This window comes from Pongo pygmaeus, chromosome 11 (genome assembly GCF_028885625.2).
Source record: "Pongo pygmaeus isolate AG05252 chromosome 11, NHGRI_mPonPyg2-v2.0_pri, whole genome shotgun sequence".
Classification (NCBI taxonomy): Eukaryota; Metazoa; Chordata; class Mammalia; order Primates; family Hominidae; genus Pongo; species Pongo pygmaeus.
Genome location: NC_072384.2, coordinates 14178901 through 14187703, shown reverse-complemented (window position 1 = coordinate 14187703; position 8803 = coordinate 14178901). Strand labels below are relative to the sequence as shown.

The following is an 8803-nucleotide window of genomic DNA, read 5'->3' as shown; positions in this document are numbered from 1 at the left end:
AACTCTCTTTGTAAATTCTTTTACCCCCACACCACCAGCCATCATTCTCCCATAACAATATTCCTTTCATTTTATTTCTCTGCCATCATTTCCAAAAGTATTGTCATCTGCATGAACAAACCTGGTTTGTCACCATGGCTTTGCAACAGGAAGGGGAAGGGGGTAGAAGATGAAGTGCATGTTTTAAGGCCAAGATTTAGTAAAGTCAGTGATCATTTCCACCCATATCCCATTGTTACAAACTGTGTCACATAACCATAGCTGTTGGAAGGTAACACTGACCAATAAGTCCTCTAGATGGATGATTAAAATAACTTAAAATAACTTTAATTATTAGCTTTATTCGTGGTAGTTTATTCACTGTCTTTTTTTATTTTTGTTTATATTTTTATTTCAATTGGTTTTTGGGGAATAGGTGGTGTTCGATGACATAAATAAGTTGTTTAGTAGTGATTTCTGAGTTTTGGTGCACCTATTACCCAAACAGTGTGCACTGTACCCAATGTGTAGTCTTTTATTCCTCACTCCCCTCCCCACTTTCCCCCAGGTCTCCAAAGTCCGTTATATCTCATGCCTCATGCCTTTGCGTCCTTATAGCTTAGCTCCCATTTATGTATGAGTGAGAACATATAATGTTTGATTTTCCATTCCTGAATTACTTCACTTATAATAATGGTTTCTAATTCTGTCCAGTTTGCTGTGAATGACATTATTTTGTTCCTTTTTATGGCTAAGTAGTATCCCATGGTATGTGTGTGTGTGTGTGTGTGTGTGTGTGTGTGTGTATGCATGTGTGTGTGTGTGTATATATATATATGGCACATTTTCTTTATCCACTCAATTGATGGGCATTTGGGCTGGTTCCATATTTTTGTAATTGCAAACTGTGCCGCTATAAACATGCATGTGCAAGTATCTTTTTTGTATAATGACTTACTTTCCTCTGGGTGGATACCCAGTAGTGGGATTGCTGGATCAGATGGTAGATCTACTTTTGGTTCTTTAAGGAATCTCCACACTGTTTTCTATAGTGGTTGTAATAGTTTAAATTCCTATCAGCAGTGTAAAAGTGTTCCCTTTTCACAACATGCATGCCAACATCTATTTTTTATTATTATGGCCATTCTTGCAGGAGTAAGGTGGTATCACATTGTGGTTTTGATTTGCATTTCCCTGATCATTAGTGATGTTGAGTATTTTTCCTTATGTTTTGTTGGCCATTTGTGTATCTTTTGAGAATTGTCTGTTCATGTCCTTTGCCCACTTCTTGATGGGAGTGTTTGTTTTCTTTTGGCAGATTTGTCTGAGTTCTTTGTAGATTCTGGATATTAGTTCTTTGTCAGATGTGTAAATGAATTCAGCAAAGTTTCAGGATACAAAATTAATGTACAGAAATCAGTAGCTCTGCTGTACACCACCAGAGACCAAGCTGAGAATCAAATGAAGAACTCAACCCCTTTTATAATAGCTGCAAAAACAAAAACCAAAAAACAAAAAAAAACCCCTCTTAGGTTTATACCTAACCAAGGGCATGAAAGACCTCTACAAGGAAAACTACAAAACACTGCTGAAAGAAATTATAGATGACACAAACAAATGGAAACACATCCCATGCCCATGGGTGGGTAGAATCAATATGGTGAAAAGGACCATACTGCCAAAAACAATGTACAAATTCAGGGCAATTCTCATCAAAATACCACCATCATTCATCACAGAGCTAGAGAAAACAATCCTAAAATTCATAGGAAATCAAGAAAGAGCCCACATAGCCAAAGCAAGACTATGCAAAAAGAACAAATCTGGAACATCACATTACCCAACTTCAAACTCTACTATAAGGCCATGGTCACCAAAACAGCATGGTACTGGTATGAAAATAGGCTCATAGATCAATGGAAAGAATAGAGAACCCAGAAATACAACCAAATACTTACAGCCAACTGATCTTAGACAAAGCAAACAAAAACATAACATGGGGAAAGGACACCCTGTTCAACAGATGGTGCTGGGACAATTGGCAGGCCACATGCAGAAGAATGAAACTAGATCCTCATCTCTCATCTTTTTTTCTTAAAGGCTTGTTTTATTTTAATGGCTGATCTATGTAATCATGGAGGGCAGTATGTACAGACAAAGGGGGAGCTTTTATTTCTTGGTCTCTTCCTCTTTGGACAGTCTTGATGATCTCTTCCTTCTTGGCCTGGAGGCACGCCTTCAAGGTGCTTGCCTGCCTCCTTGGTCTTAGACCTGGGGGCCTCAGCCTGGTCAGCCAGGAGCTTCTTGTGGGCCTTGTCTGCCTGCAGCTTGTGATGTGTTCCATGACAATCTACTTGTTTTTGAATACATTCCCCTTTATCTTCAGGTACAGGCTGTGATACATGTGGCCATCAATCTTTTTCGATTCACGGTATCTTCTGAGCAGCCGGTGCAGTATTTTCCTCATCCATGTGACCTTCTCTGGCATTTGGGCATTGGCTGTACCCTTCTGCTTCCCTATGCCCATGTGCCTGCCCTTCCGGCAGGCCAAGGTGTTTTTCCAGCATTGAGCCTGGGAATGGACAATCACAGGCTTGTAGATGATCAGCCCATCTTTGATCAGCTTCTGGATCCGCTGATGGGAGTTGGCATTAGCAATTTCATTGGTCTCACTGGGGTCCAACCAGACCTTCTTCTTGCCACAGTGGAGGACACTAGAGGCGAGCCTCTTCTGAAGCCTGAGCAGTACTCACAGCTGCAGCCGCAGCAGCGGAAGGAAAGAGCTCTGTCATCTTATACAAAAATCAAGTCAAGATGGATCAAAGACTTAAATCTAAGACCTGAAACCATAAAAATTCTAGAAGATAACATCAGAAAAACCCTGCTAGATGATTGGCTTGTGCAAAGACTTCATGACCAGGAACCCAAAAGCAAATGCAACAAAAAGATAAATAGATGGGACTTAACTAAAAAGCTTCTGCACAGCAAACGAAACAATCAGCAGAGTAAACAGACAACTCACAGAGTGGTAGAAAATCTTCTCAAAGTTTATTCACTTTCAACCAGTTCTAATTGAAAGTTGCCACATCCAAAAAGCTTTTGTGGTCATAGTTCTTAAACTTATCAAACTTCCTCTTATATTTAATGTTGCCTATATTCTCCCAAATCTCCTCTGTCAGCAATTCAATGGTAATTAATTTTATGGCACCTGAAACCTCTTATTTTGATATGCAGATTACCTGGCAATCATCTGGATAAATAAAAATAATGCAGTGCGTTTCAAAAGTTTCTAAGCAAAGCAACTCCTTCTTTTTGTTGTAGTTTTCACTTTTAGAAGTAGATGCATTTTTGTAATGAAATCTCGAATTTGATATTCACAAAATGTTTATTGCAGGTTGTAAAATATTAAAAGGTAGTAAGTCGGGAGTGAGTAGTAAGTAAGGACTTAAGTAAAAGGATCCCAGAAATCCCTATCAAAACCTTGAAGACCTACATACCTCTCCACTGGGGCCCCCTATAGTCCTCGTAGGCACTAAGCCCAGCTGAGGAAGTGCCTGGACTTCACATAGCTTTGCTTCCCCCAGAGAAGAAGCCAATACTGTGGTCTGCCCAATCTGACATGTGAGACTACAGTGCTATGATCTTGGAATCTGACTACAGCTTGAGTGTGTCTTGCTTGAGGGGGGAGGCACTGCAAACAGAACCATTGCAATCTTTCATCCCTGAGGCTAACCTGCCACCAGACTTAGCCCAGTAGCCCAACATCCACAAGCCAAGCCGTAAGCAGCTGATACATCCTTCTCCCAGGGGAGCAAAACAGAGGTAGAGCCCCACTACCTCCTCCTCCCCCTACTTCTTGGGCTGGAGCTTAAGCAGTACCCTGCTCTCTGGGAAAACCTTGGCCACTCAAGCAGTCATGCTTTCTCAGTGACTAAATTGAAGTAGCACTCTGCATTCCAGAGAAATAGTGCTTAGGCTGACTGGAACAGCCATGTGCTCAGCCCTGAACTGAAGTGGCACATTGCACCCTGAGAAATGGGTGTCCTAGCTGAGTTGAGCAAATGTATATACCAGGGCTCAGCTGACATAGTGTCCTGTGTCCCAGGGAAACAGAGCAGTGGCTGAGCTGAGACACCCCACCTTACAGGCCAAATACTGCTTTCCTGGAGCCAGACTCCCACCCTAAAGTCTGTGCTGCTGAGACATCCCTCTCTCTGGGGAGTAGAGTCATTGCTGTATGGTTTCCTACCAGCCAGCCGGGTCCCAAATGACAGCATCATTCTGAGGTGCCACTATACCTGGATTCACAGAGTCTGAGACACTGCTGAGCTCCACCATCCCAGGGCCTAGATTCACTACTACATGGTGCCTTATCTCCTGAAAACAAAGTTGCCACTGAGCCCTATTAGCTCAGGTTCTCAAATTGAAGCCATACACTGTTCAAATACCATTTGACCCCACAATCCCATTACTGGGTATATATCCAAAGGAATTTTCTGTTACAAAGATACATGCCCGCATATGTCCATTGTGGCACTATTTTGTAGAAAAAGTATATCATAGTTCAAAGAGAACATTGGATAATGTCACCCTGTTTTATGTCCCATCAACCCTGTTTCAACTGTTCTTAACAGGAACAGTGCCTGACTTCTCCAGAGCACCCCTTCTTCTCTGAAGTTGGATCAGTGCTATGGCCAGGCCCCCAGGAATAAAATAACAGTGACAACCTGGCTCCCCGGGTCTGAACTGCTAAAAAAAAAAATCCTAAATAGTTACAAATCCTAGCTCTATAGGCAACCCACAGCCATCCATGCCACAGAAAGGAAACCTGCATGACCAGACCCAGGTGCCACAATGGGTTCACAAAACCCTGAGCCTAGGACTCTGTTCCCACATTCACTCTGAGCATCTGCACCTGGAGCCCAGCACCATCACTTCTGCTTGAAGGCCGTGTCAGACCTGACATCAAGTGGGAAGCCTCAGCCAAGTCTTCCTATTGTGGGGAAAATGAGAATAGGAGGATCCTAAGAGTTCTTGATGCATAAGACATTAACCTATTTGCCATCACCACTGCCACACACTTCAACAGCCTGTGCCACTGAGGTGCTCACAGTTATTACTGGCATTGAACATAGTTGAGTAAGGTGCATGGAGAGCACCACTGCACCTACCCAGAAATAGTCACCACACCATTCCCAAGTGCTACACTAAAGCCCGAATACAGGTTAAAGTCTTTCCTTATGAAAGTGACTCTTGCAAGTTTGAACAAAGTGACTGTTTCACTAGAGGAACATATATCAACACAGGAACACAAGAAACATTAGTTTTTAAAAAACAAAGAAATATGACACCACCAAAGGAAAATAATAACTCTTTAGTAACACACACCAATGAAAGAGAAATCAACAAATTGCTGTAAAATGAATTCAAAATAATAATCTTAAGGAAATGTAATGAAAGACAAGAAAATACAGATAGCGGAAATCAGGATAAAGACTTAAATGCAAAACCCAAAACTCTAAAAATCCTAGAAGAAAATCTATTCAGGACATAGGCACTGGCAAAGATTTCATGATCATTCAGGACATAGGCACTGGCAAAGATTTCATCATCAATAGCAATTGCAACAAAAGCAAAAATAGACAAATGGGATCTAATTAAAGAGCTTCTGCACAGCAATAGAAATGATCCTCAGCATAAGCAGATGACCTACAGAATGGGATAACGTTTTTGCAATCTATCCATCTGACAAAGATCTAATATCCAGAATCTACAAGGAACTTAAACCCATTTACAACAACAACAAAAAACATAAAGCGGGCAAAGGACATGAACAGACACTTCTCAAAAGAAAACATTTATGTGGCCAACAAACATATGTATAAAAGCTCAATGGCCAGGCATGGTGGCTCACACCTGTAATCCTAGCACTCTGGAAGGCTGAGGCGGATGGGTCACCTGAGGTCTGGATTTTGAGACCATTCTGGCCAACATGGTGACACTCTGTCTCTACTAAAAATACAAAAATTAGCCAGGAGTGGTGGCGCATGCCTGTAATCCCATCTACTTGGGAGGCTGAGACAGGAGAATCACTTGAACCCAGGAGGTGGAGGTTGCAGTGAGCTGAGATCCTGCCACTGCCCTCCAGCCTGGGCGACACAGTGAGACTCTGTCTCGATAAATAAATAAATAAATAAATAAATAAATAAATGAATGCTCAACATCACTGATCATTAGAGAAATGCAAATGAAAATCACAATGAGATACCATCTTACACCAGTCAGAATGGTGATTATTAAAAAGTCAAGAAACAACAGATACTGGTGAGGCTGTGGAGAAATAGGAATGCTTTTATGCTGTTGGTTGGAATGTAGATTAGTTTAGCCATTGTGAAAGACAGTGTGGTGATTCCTCAAAGATGTAGAACCAGAAATACCATTTGACTCTACAATCCCATTACTGGGTATATATCCAAAGGAATATGAATCATTCTGTTACAAAGATACATGCCCGCATATGTCCATTGTGGCAGTGTTTTCTAGAAAATATATATCATAGTTCAAAGAGAAGATTGGATAATGTCACCCTGTTTTATGTCCCATCAACCCTGTTTCAACTGTTCTTAACAGGAAACAGCAGATCATTAGGTTGACCAGGATTTAAAAATAAAACTAGGAGTTTTTCTCTTCCTCTTCCTCTCCTGCTTTCCCCTCCTCCTCTCTTTCAAAACAGTGTGTGTATGTGTGTGTATGTAGTTCCAATAAAGAAAATAAAATGGGCTCCCATGTTTAACATACATATTAAGAGACAGACCCCCCAATTTTCCTTTATAATCTTTTTTATGTTTATAGACATGACTTTAAAAAAACCCAGAGTCCCTTGACATAGGTATGCTTCTTTTTAAATTGGTTTCTCTGTCACTCCCTGGATATTGTAGGTACTTTATAACAGTGTTCTTGATCCCTCCCTCTTAACCCTTATGGCATCACTGTCCTTCAACTCATTTATTCCTATGGTATAATCACCTAGTACATTGTTTTTATTATTATTTTGAACAAATGTTTATTAGGTCAACTAAGAATAAAAAGACATTTTATTTTCAATTTGAGAAAATTTCTATTTTTTGACTTTTGAAGAATAATTTTAACACAGAATTCAAGATGGGTGATATTTTTCTTTCAACACTTCAAATATTTCACTCCAACCCATTCTTGTTTGCACGGTTTCTGATGAGCAGATCAGTGTTAATCATTCTTATTGTTCCTTTATAGAGAAGGTGCATTTTCTCTGATTTTTCACAAAATTTGTCTTTGCTTTTTACTTTCTGCAATTTAATAGGTGACTTCAATGCTTTAATGAATCTGAAAAAAGTCATTAATTTTCATTTTGTTTAGATATTTTCTTTTTAGAATAGGAACAGTGACTTTTGAGCAGTTTATGAATCAGATAAAACCCGCTTTGCTGACATTATTGATTTTTTAAAAAACAATGCATTTGTTAAAAATTAGTGACTGTTACTATGGAGCAATGATGCTGTAGTAAATAACATTTGATTTACCATTACTTCATTAAGACTTTCCTGTAAACGTAGTAAATTAACTGTGTATCTAAAAGTTACATTTTCTCCTTGTGCAAATCTACCATCACGTAAACGTTATACATTTACTCATGCTGTGCCTTTATTAAGGGAGGAAAGAGAGTAATTTGACAAATGCTCTGATTCTCTGCCCTGGCCTTACCTCTCAGTCTTGCTGAGCTGCTCGATGGCCCTGAACCAGGCTCCACAGTGCTGCTTGGGCTGGAGGTTGTAATTATTTGCAGCCAAGTGGGGCAACTGGGCCTCCTTGATTACTTCAAATTCCTGGGGCCAGAGAGAAGGACAGGGTGGTGACAGGGCCTGAGCAGGGATGCTGGAGGGGCCCTATAGGGGTGTTGGATGGGGTAGGGGGCAGTGTCTGGGTTTGTGCCCATAAGAGACCCCACCTCCTCTCCACTCTCATCCAGGACCCATATGTCCTTAGAACTGCTACAATAGTCCCTCTTCCAGGAAGGCGTCCTTGATTACATGTTATTGTACGTTCGTCCAAAGCGGTAGAAATTCTAACACCAACCATGAACCCTAATATGCACTATGGACTGTGGGTAATGTTATGACGTGTCAGTGCAGGATCGTCAATTGTATAACAGTGTCCCGCTCCAGTGGGGGATGTTGACAGTGGGGGAGGCTGTGCGACTGGGGAGAGGGGGCGTGAGGGAACTCTACTTACTCTCCACTCAATACTCCTTGATTCTCCTGGGAACCTAAAACAGCTTTCAAAAAGGTGTACTTTAAAAATTCTATGACTATCACATGGCCGACAGTGTTCAAGAGCGCCATGGGTCTGGGCTTCTCAGAGTTAAACTCCTGTGAAGTCAACACACAGCGTCCTTTCATCATGGTCCCCAGAAGTTCTGCATTTCTCCTACACTCTTCGCCCTCCCATCAGATCATTCCAGAGCTTCTCTCTCGGCACTGATGACTTCCGTGGGGGGAAAACCTTATGGCCACTTTCCACTGACCATCTTCCTGGACATCCTGGAAGCAGTCCAGGTGCGACGCTCTCGGCTCCAGATCCTGATGTCAGAACCAGCTCCTCCTACTCCCCCCTGTCTGTGTGCACCTCTGCAGCAGCATTTGCCAGCACAGACTCCTTGCCCTGGGTTTATGATCGGCAGTGCATCCTGGCTCAAGCCTGGCCTTAGTATTTCATCTCTACACTTAAAAAAATAACCTCTAAGTGATGTAATCCATTTCTAAGGCATTAATGACTGGCTCCATGGATA

General features: G+C 41.4%; 1 pseudogene; it reads right to left on the bottom strand.

The window, feature by feature from the left end:
• Positions 1 to 2086: 2086 nt before the first annotated feature.
• LOC129031233 (large ribosomal subunit protein eL19-like) lies at positions 2087 to 8417 on the bottom strand (annotated as a pseudogene).
• Positions 8418 to 8803: the final 386 nt, after the last annotated feature.